The following is an 18,716-nucleotide window of genomic DNA, read 5'->3' as shown; positions in this document are numbered from 1 at the left end:
TTTACCTGACCAGAGACCGTATATATACACCAGGCATCAAACATAAATATGGCTTTGCAATTTCTCTTATCAGTTGTAACCCAATAATAAAATATAGGGTATGATCCTGTAAGGAAATTAATCTACAGGGTCTGGGATATTGGAGTGAATAAATAAAATTTGTAGTTGATATAATTTAAATTATATTTGGGGCAGCTTAGAGACAACTCTAGCTCGCACTGAACTTAAGCACACAAATACGCAGACGAATGGAATTTTTTTTAAATGATGTCTATTAAAAATACATATATACTATGTTCATGAATAATAACAATATATATATATATATATATATATATATATATATATATATATATATATATATATATATATACCATACATTCATACACACACATATATATAACATATATATATATATATGTATACAACAAACAAACCAAACAACAAAAAATGTCTTGTCTCCGGACTAACGCCGGATCCGTATGGAACAGTCTTACGGTGACGGTGTTAGATGGAGCTCGAAAAAATTGCAGTACTGGTGTCCAGCAAGTATAGCTCTTGATCCGGAAGACGGAGCCGTTCCAGAATTTGATCGCTCTCAACAGTCCACTGATAAAGAAAAATGTGATAATTCAGACACAATATGTGGGTGTATATGCGATATAACCAGCAAATATAATATTTGCGCTGGATGCGAGTTCTCACGAGCAGCCACCAGACGTTTCACCTCTCACGGCGCTAAAACAGCACACTCACGTATCGACAATGTAATAAAATATACACTAGCAGCACTAATGGCCTGCTTAAATAAAATCACAAACAACTATACAATTTGAACTACAAGATATATACATTGGATGGCAAAAAAAATTCAATATCAAATACATTTACAACAGTTAACAACAAAACTGAACTTGACGTTAACCACTGCATATCGGGCTAAGTTTCCCCATAGCTAGCATAAAGCACAACGTGGTCGGTACATATTTTAGAACTCAGAAATAAAATAACTTTACTAAGTAATAATAATAAAATAACAAAGACATTTTCTTACCTGATAAAGAAAAATGTGATAATTCAGACACAATATGTGGGTGTATATGCGATATAACCAGCAAATATAATATTTGCGCTGGATGCGAGTTCTCACGAGCAGCCACCAGACGTTTCACCTCTCACGGCGCTAAAACAGCACACTCACGTGACCTAGAGGGGGTGCTGCATTACAACTCTAGACCCACAATTACAGGTAAGCGGCAATTAGTTGAGAAACGTGCCTGAAATGCCAAACTAAAAGAATTTTTTTTTTTTCTTGAATAAAACAAATAGCAACAAGCAATAATTAATTAAATACACCACTTTGTGGGTGGGTTACATCCTCCCCTGCTGAACACTGACGTCCTCGTCAGATACTTTAACCAAAACCTGTGGTCACAAGACTTAGTAAAAGTTCACTCTGAGTCTGCTGTACTTGAATCTGCTGTTGCATCATATTAACTAACTGACTAAGATAATCACTGTGGGGCTTTTGAATGACACTTTGAATGGTGCGGGTTGCAGTCCATCCATTGTAATCTCTTAATTTCGCAGGAGGGTGTTTTTCCCGCTGAGACCGTCGGGGGAAAACTTGTGGTTCTTCCTCTATTGAAGTAACCTGCTCTTGCTCACCTACACTGGAGCCTGAATCCATTGGTGCAATATCAGCATTTTCATACACTTCAGCCCTGTAGCTTGCAGGTTCTGTTTTGTAGGGGGATGAATTGTCCCTTCCGCTCAACACAGAGTCATCATTCTGTTCCTTCAAACATGAATAATTCTCTGCAACACTGCAATCTTCATCCTGTGAAAACAACAATTCTTCTGTACTCGAAGGGTCTGAGTGTTCCTGGTTCAAGGTGGAGATAGAACTGATTCCACTTTCCAGCACAGAATGGAACTCCAGAGCTTCAGGATTAAGAGTTATGTTAGGGTTGCTTTTCTCAGATACTTTTCTATCTTTGCTGCGTGTGACTGGTCTATTCTGTCCACCAGCACCTTCTGCCTGCATATCTTCCTGACTGATGGGCAGAAACCCACAAGGAAGTAACAGGTCTCTGTGTAGCACCCGCTCTTGTCCCTGACCATCTTCAGCCTTGACAACATACACAGGGATCTCTTCATTAGGTTGCTTGACTACTATATATGTTGTGGGCTCCCAGCGATCTGCAATCTTGTGTTTCCTTCTAAGATTTACATTACGCACAAGAACACGGTCTCCCACCCCAATACTGGCAGCAGTCACTCTTTTATCCCATCTGGCCTTATTGAGAGCTTGTCGCTTTTCTGCATTTGCTGTAGCTAGCTTATAGGCATATCTCAGCCTCTTCTTCAACTCCGTGACATAATGTGAGTGAGTTCTAGGATTGTGTCCAGCTGGGCTTATCCCAAAACAGAGATCAATGGGCAGGCGGGGTTGCCGCCCAAACATTAGAAAAAATGGCGACTCTCCTGTAGCATCATTTTTTGTACAGTTGTACGCATGTACAAGAGGACGCACATACTTCCTCCACTGCTCCTTCTTCTGATCACTTAAAGTACCCAGTAAATCCAATAGGGTGCGATTGAATCGCTCAACCGGATTTCCCCTGGGATGATACGGTGTAGTTCTGGACTTGACACCCGCCAATTTACAAAGTTCTGTGACCAATTCGGACTCAAAATTGGCCCCCTGATCACTATGTATGCGTTTAGGGAAACCAAAGTTGCATATGAGGTTCTCCCAAAGAATTGTTGCCACCGTCTTTGCAGTCTGATCTTTTGTTGGGAATGCAAGGGCATATTTTGTAAAATGGTCTGTAATAACCAATATATTCCTAGTATCACTGGCGTCTGGCTCTAGTGATAAAAAATCAATGCAGACTAATTCAAGCGGTGAATAGACTTTGATATTTACAAGCTTAGATGCCCTTTGAGCATGAGATTTCCTCCTAAGGCATCTCTCACACGTCTTACATTTGTGTTCAACAGAGACTGCCATTTTTGGCCAGTAAAATCTAGCACGCGCAAGCTCCAGTGTTCTTTCATACCCCATGTGACCAGTCTCGTCATGTACGCCTTCTAGTGCTCTTTGTCTAAGGCTACTTGGAACTACCAATTGATTATACTTTTCGCCATACTGATCGGTAACTTGACGATATAGAACTTGGTCAATTAAGATCAATCTTTGTCTCTCTCTCCAGAGCAGATGTACTTCTCTAGGTGCCGTTTGCTTATCTGAGTCAGCTAACCCCTCACCCGATTGTAAAAGCCTGATTATATAACTAATAGCGGGATCATCTCTTTGTAGCTCTTCCCAGTCAGATGGAGTCATGCTGGGTAACGTGGAATGTCCGGGCCATGGTTCAGGATCCACTAAATCACTCGGGACAGCCCTCTCATCACACAGCAGCGTTTCCACTGCAGGAGTCACCTCAGATTCGCTATCGTCTATTTCAGATTCTTTGTCCAGTTGCACGCCTCCTCTCATACACCGCACACCATGTCTAAGGCACAAAGTCTCTAAGACAGCTGGGTTCATTAGTTCAAACTCTTCTGGAGAGTGAGCTGCTCTATCCAGCATCCTCATTACTCTCATCTCAATATCCTCAGAGTCTTCATCCTCCCCTGCAGGGGCATGAGGCCTACGTGACAAACCATCAGCATCCACGTTAGTTTTCCCAGCTCTGTACTTAATATCGAAATTGTACATGGACAGAGCGGCAAGCCAGCGGTGTCCAGCTGCATCTAACTTGGCAGTAGTAAGCACATATGTTAAAGGATTGTTGTCCGTTAGCACGCTGAAATTGGCACCATAAAGGAAATCATGGAACTTTTCACATATGGCCCATTTTAGTGCCAGAAACTCGAGCTTATGGACAGGGTAGTTCCTTTCACTTCTACTGAGGCCCCTACTCGCATAGGCAATGACTCTAGCTTTCCCCTCCTGAATCTGATACAGTGCAGCACCCAAACCAGTGGTACTAGCATCTGTATGGAGGATGTAAGGTAGCTTCCAGTCAGCAAAGCCCAGTACTGGCACAGCAGTTAGATTTTGTTTGACAGTCTCAAAGGCGTTTTGACAGTCAGGACTCCACTTTTCGACCACAGATTGAAATTTTGATCTGTTCTGATGTGCCGATGTTTTGTGTCTGGTGGAGGATCCTCCCTGCAACAACTCATTTAGAGGCTTTACTACTCTAGAGTAGTTTTCCATAAATCGGCGGTAATAGCCTGAGAAACCCAGAAATGATCTGAGCTCTCTGACTGTTTTAGGCGTAGGCCACCCTTTTATAGCCTCTAATTTGTCAGGGTCAGGCTGAATACCTTGGGCTGAAATCACATGACCCAGGTATCTCACGGAGGTCTGAAAGAACCTGCACTTGGTAGGAGACAACTTCAGCCCGAATGCAGCGATCCTTCCCAGTACTCTCATTAGCCTCTCCTCATGTTGTTCTAAGGTTTCTGAAAAAATGATCAAATCGTCTAGGAAAGCAATTACTTCCTGCAGATTGAGCCCTGACATAACCCTCTCCATGGTCCGTTGAAAAGTTGCAGGAGCATTAGTGAGACCTTGAGGTAAGCGGCGGAACTGCCAGTTTCCAAAGGGCGTAGTAAAAGCAGTTTTTGGACGATCTGCTTCCTCAACTTCCAGCTGATAGTAGCCACTTTTTAAATCTAAAACGGAGAACCATTTACAACCAGTGAGTAAGGCAAAAGTCTCCTCTATCCTTGGAAGAGGATATGCATCTTTTTTGGTTATATTATTGAGTTTGCGATAATCCACGACCATTCTAAGATCACCATTTTTCTTTCTAACTAAGACCACTGGGGAAGCATAGGGGCTGTTTGACTCCTCTATAATGCCGATAGATAGGAGCTCTTTCAGATGTTTCTTTAAATCCTCAAAATCAGCAGGTGACACTCGACGAGTACGCTCTTTGAATGGTATGTGATCTGACAATTCAATCTTGTGTGTGACACCATTAACATGCCCGACATCTAAATCATGCTTAGAGAAGGCACTGGATACTTCTTGGTTTATTCTGGATATGATGTGCAGTTTAAACTCTTCTGGCACAAGGGAATTCTCGAAATTCAGATCCAGGGGAACAGCAGTTTCTGAAACCGACAAAGGGAATTGCTGAACAGAAAGTTTGGAAGCATTTGGATCACCATAACTGGCACCTGGATTCACTGGCTTGACCCAATCCACCAGAAAACCTTCTGCAATCCTCTGCCTGGGTTGCAAAGTTACACTGTGGTCTGATATGTTTTGAACTACTACCCTAATTTTATTGTGTGATCTGGGTTGCACTTGGATTAACTGTGCACTCACCACAAGTCCACCAGGAAAAGGGCCTCCTGCAGGTTCCTCTAGAACTACTGGTCTCATCCATTTAGACTTTTTGGCATGACAAATCCCAACCAAAACACGGCTCTCCTCTTTATGGATGGTGACTGCATGTTTTCCGGACAGATGGACAGGAATAGGATTTCTATCAGTCATCTCTGACTTCAGCTTTGCATCACAAATAGCATAGGCATTGACCCAGTCAGCATGTATGGGCAATGTGCTGAGGTACTGGTTCCCTCTCGTACTCTGACAGTCTTGAATAAGTCGTCTAAGGACATTGGTCCCTACCAGTAAGGGAGTGTTAGCATTATAATTTTGATCGGGGCAGATAAGGGCTAGAATGGCGAAGGTTGTTCCTGTCCCGCAAACACTGGCTGGAAATCTTATATCCATCTCAATATACCCAAGGTAAGGCACCTCTTGTCCCGCTGCACCCTCAATACGCAGGATATCACCTACAGAAGATAGCTCTCTGTGATACAAATGCTGCCTATAGAATGATTCTGAGAGACAAGTCACTTGAGATCCAGTATCTATGAGGCAATGACACTTCACCCCATCCAACCATGCTACCCCATCATAAGGCTCTCCCACTAAGCCAATAGGTATTTGTTTCTCAGGCTTTGACACACTGTCACTCAAGCTTAAAGTGCATGCAAATTGCTTTTGGGCTGCTTTGGAACTTTCTTCATTTGTAGCCTCCGTTTGTTCCCCAACAGAGGCTACACCCCATTTAAATGTACTGAGGGTGAAGCTTTAGTGTTTTGGAATTTATTCTTTTGTTCATGTCTTTGCATTAGTTTCTCTTGAACCAGGGCTGCGTTCACTGGATTTTTACAGTGCTGCAGAAAATGTGCGTCCTCTCCACACCGATAGCAGAACTTCAGTGTCCTGGTCTTTTGAGCTTGAGATTTAGATATGGGAATTTGTTCCAGTTTTGTCTTGTTCTTTGTTGTATCTTGTGTTGTGGATTTAGACTCTTGGTAGATTACTCCCCTATTACCGTTCCCTACTTCAGATGCAGCTTTTGCTTCAGCCACCTCTATTTCAAGCTGATGAATCCTTCGTCTCAAATCTTCCTTTTCAGCACTATTGCAACTCTCAGGTAGTAATTGCTGAGAATTAGAGGTGAGATGTGCATGGCTACGTGCCTTAGTCGGTAGGATGCCAAGATGGCGACTTTTCCTCCTCTCTTTAAGTTGCCTTTCCTGCTCGATCGACCTAATCTTAAACAGCAGGTCTGAGTAACTCATGGTAGGCTGGGACGGGCATGTCAGCACATCCTTAAGACGTAGCTCTGTTAGTAATCCCTCATCCCAACAACCACGAACAAACTGCTTCATGAGCTGCACATCAGCATGCCTGCCTGCCATACCCTTCTTCTCAACAACTTCCTGCATTAAGGCCTGAAGCCTTCTCAAAAAGTCAGAGGACATTTCTCCACTGTTCTGATGTGTCTCAAGGAATTGGATGTAAAGTTCTTCACCACAAGTCACACTGCCGTATGCAATTTCCAGCTCATGTAGATAGAGCTTGGGGGGTGCATTATCACCAGCGCAGAGTGCTATGCTGATAGCAGGAGGGAGAAGGCTATCTAGTATCTGCCTCCTCTTGTAATTTTCAGACAAAGCGTCATTTCTGATCACCTGTCTTGCGTATATTTTCCAGGTTTTGAAGTCAACTTCCCCAGCCGGCTTTGGACTCTGTCCCGAGAAAGTTCGGATCTTATGTTGAGATGTGGTGGGCTCTAAGGAGTTGGCATCACGTTTTACTACATGCTCTACAACTACCCGCTGTACATCTCTGGGAATTAGAAAACTCTCCTGTGCCTCAGCATCAGTGGTCCTGTCCCTAGAATGAGAGTCAACGCTAGGAGCAAACGACACATTGGAGCAACCCGTGGAAAATCAGAGCTGTCTGACCGAGTTGGTGTGACAAAAGTTGGGGCAGAAATCTCAGAGTCTGCATTATGAGCAAATATGCTAGAAGCTGGAGTGGAACTAACTGGGTTCTGTGCACCATAACCTACACCTTTTGTGATTTTATTAGCAATATGCTGGCTAAGGTTATTGGTATCCACGCTATATAAATCTGCCAAGCACTCTATCTGGGCCACCAGGTCATCAGCCATGGCTCCCAGAACACTGTCTAGATGCTCTGACTTGTTGGGAGCCTCTGTCTGCAATTTGGTCTTGCCAGCTTCAGGACTATCTACCTGAATTACTTCCCAATACCCATTGCCATCTGCATTTAAGTGTTCCTCCTCCAGCAGTAGTGGAGTAATACACTCTTGGAACTCACAAAGTAAAACCCCAGAAGTATTTCCATCTACCCACTCAATTCTCATTACCTTATCAATCAAACTGAAGGCTCTACGTACATCGCTGAGTGTTACAGTGGGATGTACATTTTTCAAGAGCACTGAACATTCAGGGTCAAAATCATACTGAGTACACACATCCATTTTGAAAACTGAAATGTAGTATAACCAATGTGTAGTATACTCAATATGTAGTATGCTCAATGTGTGTGCTTAGTCAATGCGAACACAAGTCTACTCCGCAGCGGGCCCCACGTTGGGCGCCACTTAATTTCTCTTATCAGTTGTAACCCAATAATAAAATATAGGGTATGATCCTGTAAGGAAATTAATCTACAGGGTCTGGGATATTGGAGTGAATAAATAAAATTTGTAGTTGATATAATTTAAATTATATTTGGGGCAGCTTAGAGACAACGCTAGCTCGCACTGAACTTAAGCACACAAATACGCAGACGAATGGAATTTTTTTTTAAATGATGTCTATTAAAAATACATATATACTATGTTCATGAATAATAACAATATATATATATATATATATATATATATATATATATATATATATATATATATATATATATATATATATATACCATACATTCATACACACACATATATATATATATGTATACAACAAACAAACCAAACAACAAAAAATGTCTTGTCTCCGGACTAACGCCGGATCCGTATGGAACAGTCTTACGGTGACGGTGTTAGATGGAGCTCGAAAAAATTGCAGTACTGGTGTCCAGCAAGTATAGCTCTTGATCCGGAAGACGGAGCCGTTCCAGAATTTGATCGCTCTCAACAGTCCACTGATAAAGAAAAATGTGATAATTCAGACACAATATGTGGGTGTATTAGGGTTGCAGCGGTAACCGGTTTCACGGTATACCACGGTATTAAAATGCACGGTTATCATATCGTGTGCGTTTGCTTATTACCGGTAAAAAGCAAGCCAGCGGAGAAACTGACCCGCGCATGCGCAACTCCGCTCCGGTTCAGCTACTCCGCACACAGCGGTGAGAATGGCAGAAAGTGCATCAGACTTAACACATTATTTAACAAAAAAAGCTAAACTAAAATCAGCGGCGAAAATGACGTAATCGCGGTGGCTCCGCCCGGACATACTTGGTCTCGCGCGCTGTCGATTCGCGAGGTCGTGCACCTCTCGAATTTTGTAACTTTGCGCGCGCTGCGCCTCAGCGCAATGAACAAAGTCATGTTTGCAGGGTTCATACACCTTTATAAGGTGGAATTAAAGTACTTGTACGTAACTTTAAAGGTCCGTTTCAATATTTCCCAGCACCTTAAACTTAATTAAGTTAAATATTTATAAATTTACTCGAAATAATTCGCTTATTTAATCACATTATTTAATGGTTGTTTATTTCCAAAACGCCCAATCTTCACGTCTTCACGTTCTCTCATGTTTCGTCCTGGAATTACAAGAGGCTCGTATTTGTTAACGTAAGACAAAAGAACTGTGCGGAGTCGCGAGCTACGGTCACTAGTGAAAGTATAAACCTAGCTTTTTAAGGTCCTTTCTTTCACTGGATGTGAAAGACGCCATTAATTTACATGCGTTCATTTTCAAATTCTAACGTGCCTGTTTTTGATATGTTAAAACCAGACTCGGTGTGAAAGCCTTAAAATAGAAATCTCTATTGTGAGGATCATGTCAGAAATAAATCCTCTCTTCCTGCAGTATCTGGTTATATTCTAACTTGGAAGTACAACGGACGTTTACAACAGTTGTTGATCAGACAGCGACCCCGGCTGAGTTTATCAGATATTAAATAATTTAAACTTAAATAATTGTACTGAAATCCATGATTTAGGTTTCTCTAATTTTGCAGTATTTATATAAACATGTGTACAGCTTATTTTTTTAAAGGACACATTTTGTATACAATAGTTCCAGGTTTCTACAATAAATAGTTAATTGAACAAAAATAACTTGTTGTAATTTCTTTAAGGGTCAGTGTATCTTTTAATAATATACAAACTAACTGTGATACCGTGATAACCGTGATACCGCGGTATTTTCTGAGACGGTTATCATACCGTGAAAATCTCATACCGTTGCAACCCTAGGGTGTATATGCGATATAACCAGCAAATATAATATTTGCGCTGGATGCGAGTTCTCACGAGCAGCCACCAGACGTTTCACCTCTCACGGCGCTAAAACAGCACACTCACGTATCGACAATGTAATAAAATATACACTAGCAGCACTAATGGCCTGCTTAAATAAAATCACAAACAACTATACAATTTGAACTACAAGATATATACATTGGATGGCAAAAAAAATTCAATATCAAATACATTTACAACAGTTAACAACAAAACTGAACTTGACGTTAACCACTGCATATCGGGCTAAGTTTCCCCATAGCTAGCATAAAGCACAACGTGGTCGGTACATATTTTAGAACTCAGAAATAAAATAACTTTACTAAGTAATAATAATAAAATAACAAAGACATTTTCTTACCTGATAAAGAAAAATGTGATAATTCAGACACAATATGTGGGTGTATATGCGATATAACCAGCAAATATAATATTTGCGCTGGATGCGAGTTCTCACGAGCAGCCACCAGACGTTTCACCTCTCACGGCGCTAAAACAGCACACTCACGTGACCTAGAGGGGGTGCTGCATTACAACTCTAGACCCACAATTACAGGTAAGCGGCAATTAGTTGAGAAACGTGCCTGAAATGCCAAACTAAAAGAATTTTTTTTTTTCTTGAATAAAACAAATAGCAACAAGCAATAATTAATTAAATACACCACTTTGTGGGTGGGTTACATCTCGTCCTGGAATTACAAGAGGCTCGTATTTGTTAACGTAATTTCAACATTTTAATGTACTTTAGCCTAAATTCCAGCACTTTTCAAACCTGAAACACAAAGCAACATCAAAATGCGTCAGGTACATGTTCATTCCCCTTTTTTTGAGGGGTGTTTCTTTATACTACCACATATCGTTTCGGAGAACATTGCAAAGCCATATTTATGTTTGATGCCTGGTGTATATATACGGTCTCTGGTCAGGTAAAAATGTTCTTTCCTCGGTTTTGCAGAGGTTTTTTATTCTCCACTGCCACCTATCGTTTCGGAGAACACTGCAGCGACGCTCGCGAAAGTATAAACGCCTACACCGCTCGCGCAGGGTCGCGCGAGGTGGGCGGAGCCGCGCGCTACAGTCACTCGCGAAAGTATAAACCAGGCTTACGCAGCAGGTTCTGGGACACACGCACACGCGGAAAAGTTTCAAAACAAATGGAGGAAAGAGATATTCAACCTGTCCCGTCTTCGTTTAAGGCAAAAATAGGGGTTCATTTTGGTTTTTACCGAATGCCAGGGAAGACCGAACTTGACACAATGAAGCTCGTGTGTAAAGCCTGGTTTATACTCGACGCGCCGCGAGCGGCGCGAGGGTCCGCGCGGCGAAAATGACGTAATCGCTGTGGCTCCGCCCGTGCGCGAGGGCCTCGCGCGCTGTCGCGGCGCGAGGTCGTGCACCTCTCGAATTTTGTAACTTCGCGCGCGCGCCGCGCTTCAGCGCGACCGACAAAGTCATGTTTGCAGGGTTCATACACCTAAACAAGGTGGAATTAAAGCACTTGTACGGCACTTTCAAGGTCCATTTCAATATTTACCAGCACATTAAACTGAATTAAGTTAAATATTTATACATATACTCGAAATGAATCGAAATAATTCGCTTTTTTAATCACATTAGTTTATGATTGTTTATTTTCAAAACGCCCAATCTTAACGTCTTCACGTTCTCTCATGTTTCGCCCTGGAATTACAAGAGGCTCGTATTTGTTAACGTATCGTTTCGGACAACATTGCAAAGTCATATTTATGTTTGATGCCTGGTGTATATATACGGTCTCTGGTCAGGTAAAAATGTTCTTTCCCCGGTTTTGCAGGGGTTTTTTATTCTCCACTGCCACCTATCGCCACCTATCGTTTCGGAGAACACTGCAGCGACGCTCGCGACGTTCGCGAAAGTATAAACTATGGAGTGATTTTTGTTTCAATAGTTCCACAAAAGCAAAAGTAAATCCAAGAGCAGAAAATATATGTTATGAATGCAAAACAGAAAAAAATATATCAAAAGTATATATTTTTTATATAATTGGTTATTTGAAACTTATTTTCGTTTGCATTTTGACAAGTTTTTGGTTCCATTGTTTTTGTTTTTTTGGATTTTCCCAGTAAGGTCTTTTGCTTCTGGAATCTCTCTTTGCTTCTGCTTCGTTTTTTGCTTCTGACTTTTGGAACACATTTCACGTGTGGGAGGGTCTTAGATGAAGGCGTTCCTCTGCAATCTCCATTGGTCACTGATTCCGGACTGACACAGAGCTCTGGGACCAAGCCACGCCCACCCCACCAGCTTCCCAGCGTTTTCAAACATGGCGGAACGCGGTGGTTCTGTTTCACAGTAGCATGTAAACTAAGTTTTACCATAAAAGTTTATACAAAGGTTATAATTAATTGCTAAATGGTCTGTAGATATTGCAAATGTACACTGTATAATAACTACATTAAGCATGGCAGTTAATATTTAGCACACTTCACCAGCGCGAGCTTTTAAAAATTTTAGTGAACTGGATGCAGGCATGAAAATCTGTCACCTTGCGGCGAAATTCGCCGTTTTGAAGTTTTCATATTTTGCGGTAAAACAAACTCTTATGAAAAATAGGTAGATAGTAAAATAAGAAACAAATTTTTTTTGTAGTTCTAAATGATGAACCCTGGTATTTTTTACACTCATTTTTGCCGCTGATGTTATTTATTGGTTCATTAAGATGTAATGGTTTTGACTGAGCCATCTGGAATGGCGAAAGCGGCTCGCGTTTACGGATCTGGCTCCATATATTGACAAGACAGGTCAATATTTTTCAGCGCGACATTACCGTGAGAGGAGTCAACAGGGAAGAGCGTGTTTAAAGCTAGCCTTTAAATTATTTTTAATTTAATCGCTGCTGTAGCTTCTGTCACCGTTTTGCTACATTCACAATAGTAGCGACTAGTTACTCGCTCCTCCTGGATCATTCGCTAGCGTCCCCGCGGGTCTAAAGTGAGAAGGAAACTAATCCGCACTCTGCGTTTCAATGGACTACTCTTCTTACTCCCACCCCTCCAAGTTAAAATATTTTTGTTTTTATCTCTGAGTCGGACAGTGTCTGAATGTCATGTCTGACATGTTTTATGTTTAGTATCTCTATGTTCAGTGGTTCAATGAATATTGTTCACTTCTTAATAAAATATGGACAGCACAAGATGCATGTGATGTGTGTTTGTGTGTGGTACCTGCAGAACACTGAAAAACTGTGAGTGAACAAAGCTGGTTGTATATAGGGTGGCCACTTTTCAGTATTGCTTTAATTTTGGTATTTGGCTTTAATTTAGGTATTTTTTACTATTATGAATTTTACTATATTTGGCATCACCTCTCGTACACCAGCTGCCCCCCACCGCCCGTCCGTCGCCATACCAGATATTGCAAATACTCATATTTCTTCCACACATCAATGTTCTCTCCATCCAGTTCACTAAAATTTTAAAAAGCTCGTGCTGGTGAGCATGCTTAATGTAGTTATTATACAGTGTACATTTGCAATATCTACAGACCATTTAGCAATTAATTATAAACTTCGTATAAACTTTAATGGTAAAACTCAGTTTACATGCTGCTGTGAAACAGAACCACCGCGTTTTCAAACGCGGTGAGGCTGGTGGGGTGGGCGTGGCTTGGTCTCAGAGCTCTGTGTCAGTCCGGAATCAGTGACCAATGGAGATTGCAGAGGAACGCCTTCATCTAAGACCCTCCCACACGTGAAATGTGTTCCAAAAGTCAGAAGCAAAAAACGAAGCAGAAGCAAAGAGAGATTCCAGAAGCAAAAGACCTTACTGGGAAAATCCAAAAAAACAAAAACAATGGAACCAAAAACTTGTCAAAATGCAAACGAAAATAAGTTTCAAATAACCAATTATATAAAAAATATATACTTTTGATATATTTTTTTCTGTTTTGCATTCATAACATATACTTTCTGCTCTTGGATTTACTTTTGCTTTTGTGGAACTATTGAAACAAAAATCACACCATAATAAACGCCTACACCGCTCGCGCAGGGTCGCGCGAGGTGGGCGGAGCCGCGCGCTACGGTCGCTCGCGAAAGTATAAACCAGGCTTAACGCAGCAGGTTCTGGGACACACGCACACGCGGAAAAGTTTCAAAACAAATGGAGGAAAGAGATATTCAACCTGTCCCGTCTTCGTTTAAGGCAAAAATAGGGGTTCATTTTGGTTTTTACCGAATGCCAGGGAAGACCGAACTTGACACAATGAAGCTCGTGTGTAAGGCTTGTGTAAAGCCTGGTTTATACTTGACGCGCCGCGAGCGGCGCGAGGGTCCGCGCGGCGAAAATGACGTAATCGCTGTGGCTCCGCCCGTGCGCGAGGGCGTGCACCTCTCGAATTTTGTAACTTCGCGCGCGCGCCGCGCTTCAGCGCGATCGACAAAGTCATGTTTGCAGGGTTCATATGTAGTGGACCCCCCCCCCCCCCCCCCCCCCCCCACTGTGGTCTTTTTTTGTTATCCCCTCATTCTTGTTCCTTGTTTTGACGGTCGTTGTGTCATGAGTGGATGTGTATCTAGCGTAATCGTGCTGTTGCACTTTATCGCCAGAAGATGGCAGTAAAAGACCAGGTTAAGATCCGAGTAGCGAGTAGCGGGTTACGGGCATAAAGAAGAAGAACGAACGAGGAGAGACGTGACGAGGGAGAGGTAGCGGTGGTAACGATGTAGATGGATTGTGATGAGTGAGTGAATGAAAATAAAACGACGAACCCTTTGAAATTAAACACACTTGAGGACATTTTCATTTAAGTGTGCAACAAAATTTGGCGCCCAACGTGGGGCGGATCAACGTGAAGAAAGCCGTCTGAGGGAACAAAGTTTGAACACACGAGATGGAGCTGGAGCAGCTGCAAGATAAGCTAACGGAGCTACTGTGCCCGCTGACATTGGAGCAGCTAAAGCAGGTGTGTAGCCAAGCTAAAGTTTCGTCAGACACAACAAAGAGGCATGCGTTGATCCGTACAATAAATGAAACTGTGGAGAAAGCAATTGAAAATGAAGATGAAAATGCGGCAGAACGATTTATCCGAGAATTGATAAATACCGCGAAAACGTTGAGGCAGAGTGGACCGGAAGGGGATGGGGAAAATGGCGCCAGCGGGCGTGAGCTACAGGACTTACAGAAACGGTACGCTGAAATGCAGACACGCTTCCAAGAGTCAACAAAAATGATCGGGGAAGAATTGAATCAGCTAAGAGAGAAAATAAGTAAGCCAACTAGCTCGCCCACTGATCCTCAATCTCCCCCTCCCCGAGCTCCCGAAGTGGTCATCAGACGTGAATTCAGAATTAGCGGCCAAATAGGTGAGCTGGGACAGAAGGATAAGCTATCATACACCAGTCTCATGCATCAAATTGATACGGGAAAACGTAAAGGCCACAGTGATGCAGAAATTGTGGAAGCGGTAGTGAAAGCTGCTTCCCCAGGACTGAGTTTAAGAGATATGCTGGAAAGCAAGAGTCATTTGACACTGGCACATTTAAAGACAATTCTGAAAGCTCACTTCAAAGAAAATAGCACGACAGATTTGTTTCACAGACTTGTGAATATCACTCAAGATATAAAAGAATCACCTCAGAACTTTCTATTTCGTGCAATTGAACTCAAAGAAAGATTGATGGTAGCTGTCGCGGCGCGAGGTCGTGCACCTCTCGAATTTTGTAACTTCGCGCGCGCGCCGCGCTTCAGCGCGATCGACAAAGTCATGTTTGCAGCAGTGGGGAACCGTCAGGGCCCTCTACGCCCTCTCAGAGGGCCTAAAATATTCTTAAAGCATTATATATATAATTATCCAATTTTATTTTATCTACTTACAGTTTGACATTCGACATCTAAACAATTACAAAAATATAAGCAAATAAAATATTCACCCGTGTCTATTCAATCTGTGTTGGAAGGTGAGGGGTTGAGTGGAAGCCTGTGAGCCTGTGTCTCCCCCTATCAGGACTGTGATGCCCGCTGTTCGTTTACAGAGGGCCTGGCAGTTATAATTCAGCGCAATACCAGTTTCAAATGACAGCAAAATTGACCAATCATATCTTCTCTCTTAGTGGGCGGGCTTAACTGTATGATAATTTCCGCCCGCTGTGGCGACGCTAGCTGTCGTTAGCACCATCGCTAGCTAGTTTCGATTCATCCCTTTGACGTCCTCGTGCGCGTTGTTTACATATTCCGCTTCCGAGAACCACGGAGCTGTGAACCTTATTTTGTTTGGAAACTTATTTTGCTTAAGATGTTATCTAGTACAGATATTATTGTTTATTGCGTTTTTAAAGCTGTACTGTCGTCTCAGTTTTTCTTTATTTAGTTTATTAAGAAAGGAAAAAAAAAAATTCGGGGGGGAGGGGGGGGGGTAGCGGGCCCAGGTTTAAAGGTCACGGTTCGCTACTGGTTTGCAGGGTTCATACACCTAAACAAGGTGGAATTAAAGCACTTGTACGGCACTTTAAAGGTCCATTTCAATATTTCCCAGCACGTTAAACTGAATTAAGTTAAATATTTATACATATACTCGAAATGAATCGAAATAATTCGCTTTTTTATCACATTATTTAATGGTTGTTTATTTTCAAAACGCCCAATCTTAACGTCTTCACGTTCTCTCATGTTTCGTCCTGGAATTACAAGAGGCTCGTATTTGTTAACGTAATTTCAACATTTTAATGTACTTTAGCCTAAATTCCAGCACTTTTCAAACCTGAAACACAAAGCAACATTAAAATGCGTCAGGTAAATGTTCATTCCCTTTTTTTTGAGGGGTGTTTCTTTATACTACCACATATAGTTTCGGACAACATTGCAAAGCCATATTTATGTTTGATGCCTGGTGTATATATACGGTCTCTGGTCAGGTAAAATGTTCTTTCACCGGTTTTGCAGGGGTTTTTTTATTCTCCACTGCCACCTATCGACACCTATCGTTTCGGAGAACACTGCAGCGATGCTCGCGAAAGTATAAACGCCTACACCGCTCGCGCAGGGTCGCGCGAGGTGGGCGGAGCCGCGCGCTACAGTCACTCGCGAAAGTATAAACCAGGCTTACGCAGCAGGTTCTGGGACACACGCACACGCGGAAAAGTTTCAAAACAAATGGAGGAAAGAGATATTCAACCTGTCCCGTCTTCGTTTAAGGCAAAAATAGGGGTTCATTTTGGTTTTTACCGAATGCCAGGGAAGACCGAACTTGACACAATGAAGCTCGTGTGTAAGGCTTGTGTAAAGCCTGGTTTATACTTGACGCGCCGCGAGCGGCGCGAGGGTCCGCGCGGCGAAAATGACGTAATCGCTGTGGCTCCGCCCGTGCGCGAGGGCGTGCACCTCTCGAATTTTGTAACTTCGCGCGCGCGCGCCGCGCTTCAGCGCGATCGACTAAAGCCTGGTTTATACTTTCGCGAGCGACCGTAGCGCGCGGCTCCGCCCACCTCGCGCGACCCTGCGCGAGCGGTGTAGGCGTTTATACTTTCGCGAGCGTCGCTGCAGTGTTCTCCGAAACGATAGGTGGCGATAGGTGGCAGTGGAGAATAAAAAACCCCTGCAAAACCGGGGAAAGAACATTTTTACCTGACCAGAGACCGTATATATACACCAGGCATCAAACATAAATATGGCTTTGCAATGTTGTCCGAAACGATATGTGGTAGTATAAAGAAACACCCCTCAAAAAAGGGGAATGAACATTTACCTGACGCATTTTGATGTTGCTTTGTGTTTCAGGTTTGAAAAGTGCTGGAATTTAGGCTAAAGTACATTAAAATGTTGAAATTACGTTAACAAATACGAGCTTCTTGTAATTCCAGGACGAAACATGAGAGAACGTGAAGACGTTAAGATTGGGCGTTTTGAAAATAAACAACCATTAAATAATGTGATAAAAAGCGAATTATTTTGAATTATTTCGAGTATATATATTAATATTTAACTTAATTATGTTTATCGTGTTGAAAAATATTTAAATGGACCTTGAAAGTGCCGTACAAGTGCTTTAATTCCACCTTGTTTAGGTGTATGAACCCTGCAAACATGACTTTGTTGATCGCGCTGAAGCGCGGCGCGCGCGCGCAAAGTTACAAAATTCGAGAGGTGCACGACCTCGCGCAGCGACAGCGCGCGAGGCCCTCGCGCACGGGCGGAGCCACCGCGATTACGTCATTTTCGCCGCGCGGACCCTCGCGCCGCTCGCGGCGCGTCGAGTATAAACCAGGCTAAAGTCATGTTTGCAGGGTTCATACACCTAAACAAGGTGGAATTAAAGCACTTGTACGGCACTTTCAAGGTCCATTTCAATATTTCCCAGCACGTTAAACTTAATTAAGTTAAATATTTATACATATACTCGAAATTAATCGAAATAATTCGCTTTTTTATCACATTATTTTAGGGTGACCAAACGTCCGTATTTCCCGGGACATGTCCGTATTTCACGTCTTGTCCCGCGCGTCCCGGGATATTTTTTAAAACTGTGGAAATGTCCTGGTTTTTTAATTACGTTAATCGGGCCATTAATTCTACAGGCACTAGGACCCTGAGCACGGCGCTATATGACACGGAATCCCTGAGCCTCATCAGTTGAGAAGCCTCTCGCTGCAGCCTGCAGGAAGGCGGAGTTGGACATCCAACCCCGACCACATCCAACTCCGCCCTCTTCTCAAGACCGAAGCCACGCCCATGTTACGTTCAAAACTCGGACTGTTTTTGCTCCCAGTAAACAGAACTGCAAGAACTATTTACGTGTGTTTTATAAGTGTTTTAAGTGCAGAAGTGCATTTTAAGTGCATTTTCAAGTACTTTAGCCTAAATTCCAGCACTTTTCAAATCTGAAACACAATACAGCATTAAAATTGGTCAG

The 18,716-nt window shown here is 42.5% G+C and overlaps 1 protein-coding gene across 11 annotated transcripts in view; it reads right to left on the bottom strand.

Annotated features, from left to right (window-relative positions):
• Positions 1–18,716, bottom strand: part of grin1a (glutamate receptor, ionotropic, N-methyl D-aspartate 1a) — a 51,190-nt gene that overhangs the window by 16,280 nt on the left and 16,194 nt on the right. The window lies entirely within an intron of this gene.

Source organism: Brachyhypopomus gauderio, unplaced genomic scaffold, assembly GCF_052324685.1.
Source record: "Brachyhypopomus gauderio isolate BG-103 unplaced genomic scaffold, BGAUD_0.2 sc64, whole genome shotgun sequence".
NCBI lineage: Eukaryota > Metazoa > Chordata > Actinopteri > Gymnotiformes > Hypopomidae > Brachyhypopomus > Brachyhypopomus gauderio.
Note: the sequence above shows the minus strand (reverse complement) of the source record. Positions and strands in the feature narration are given on the sequence as shown.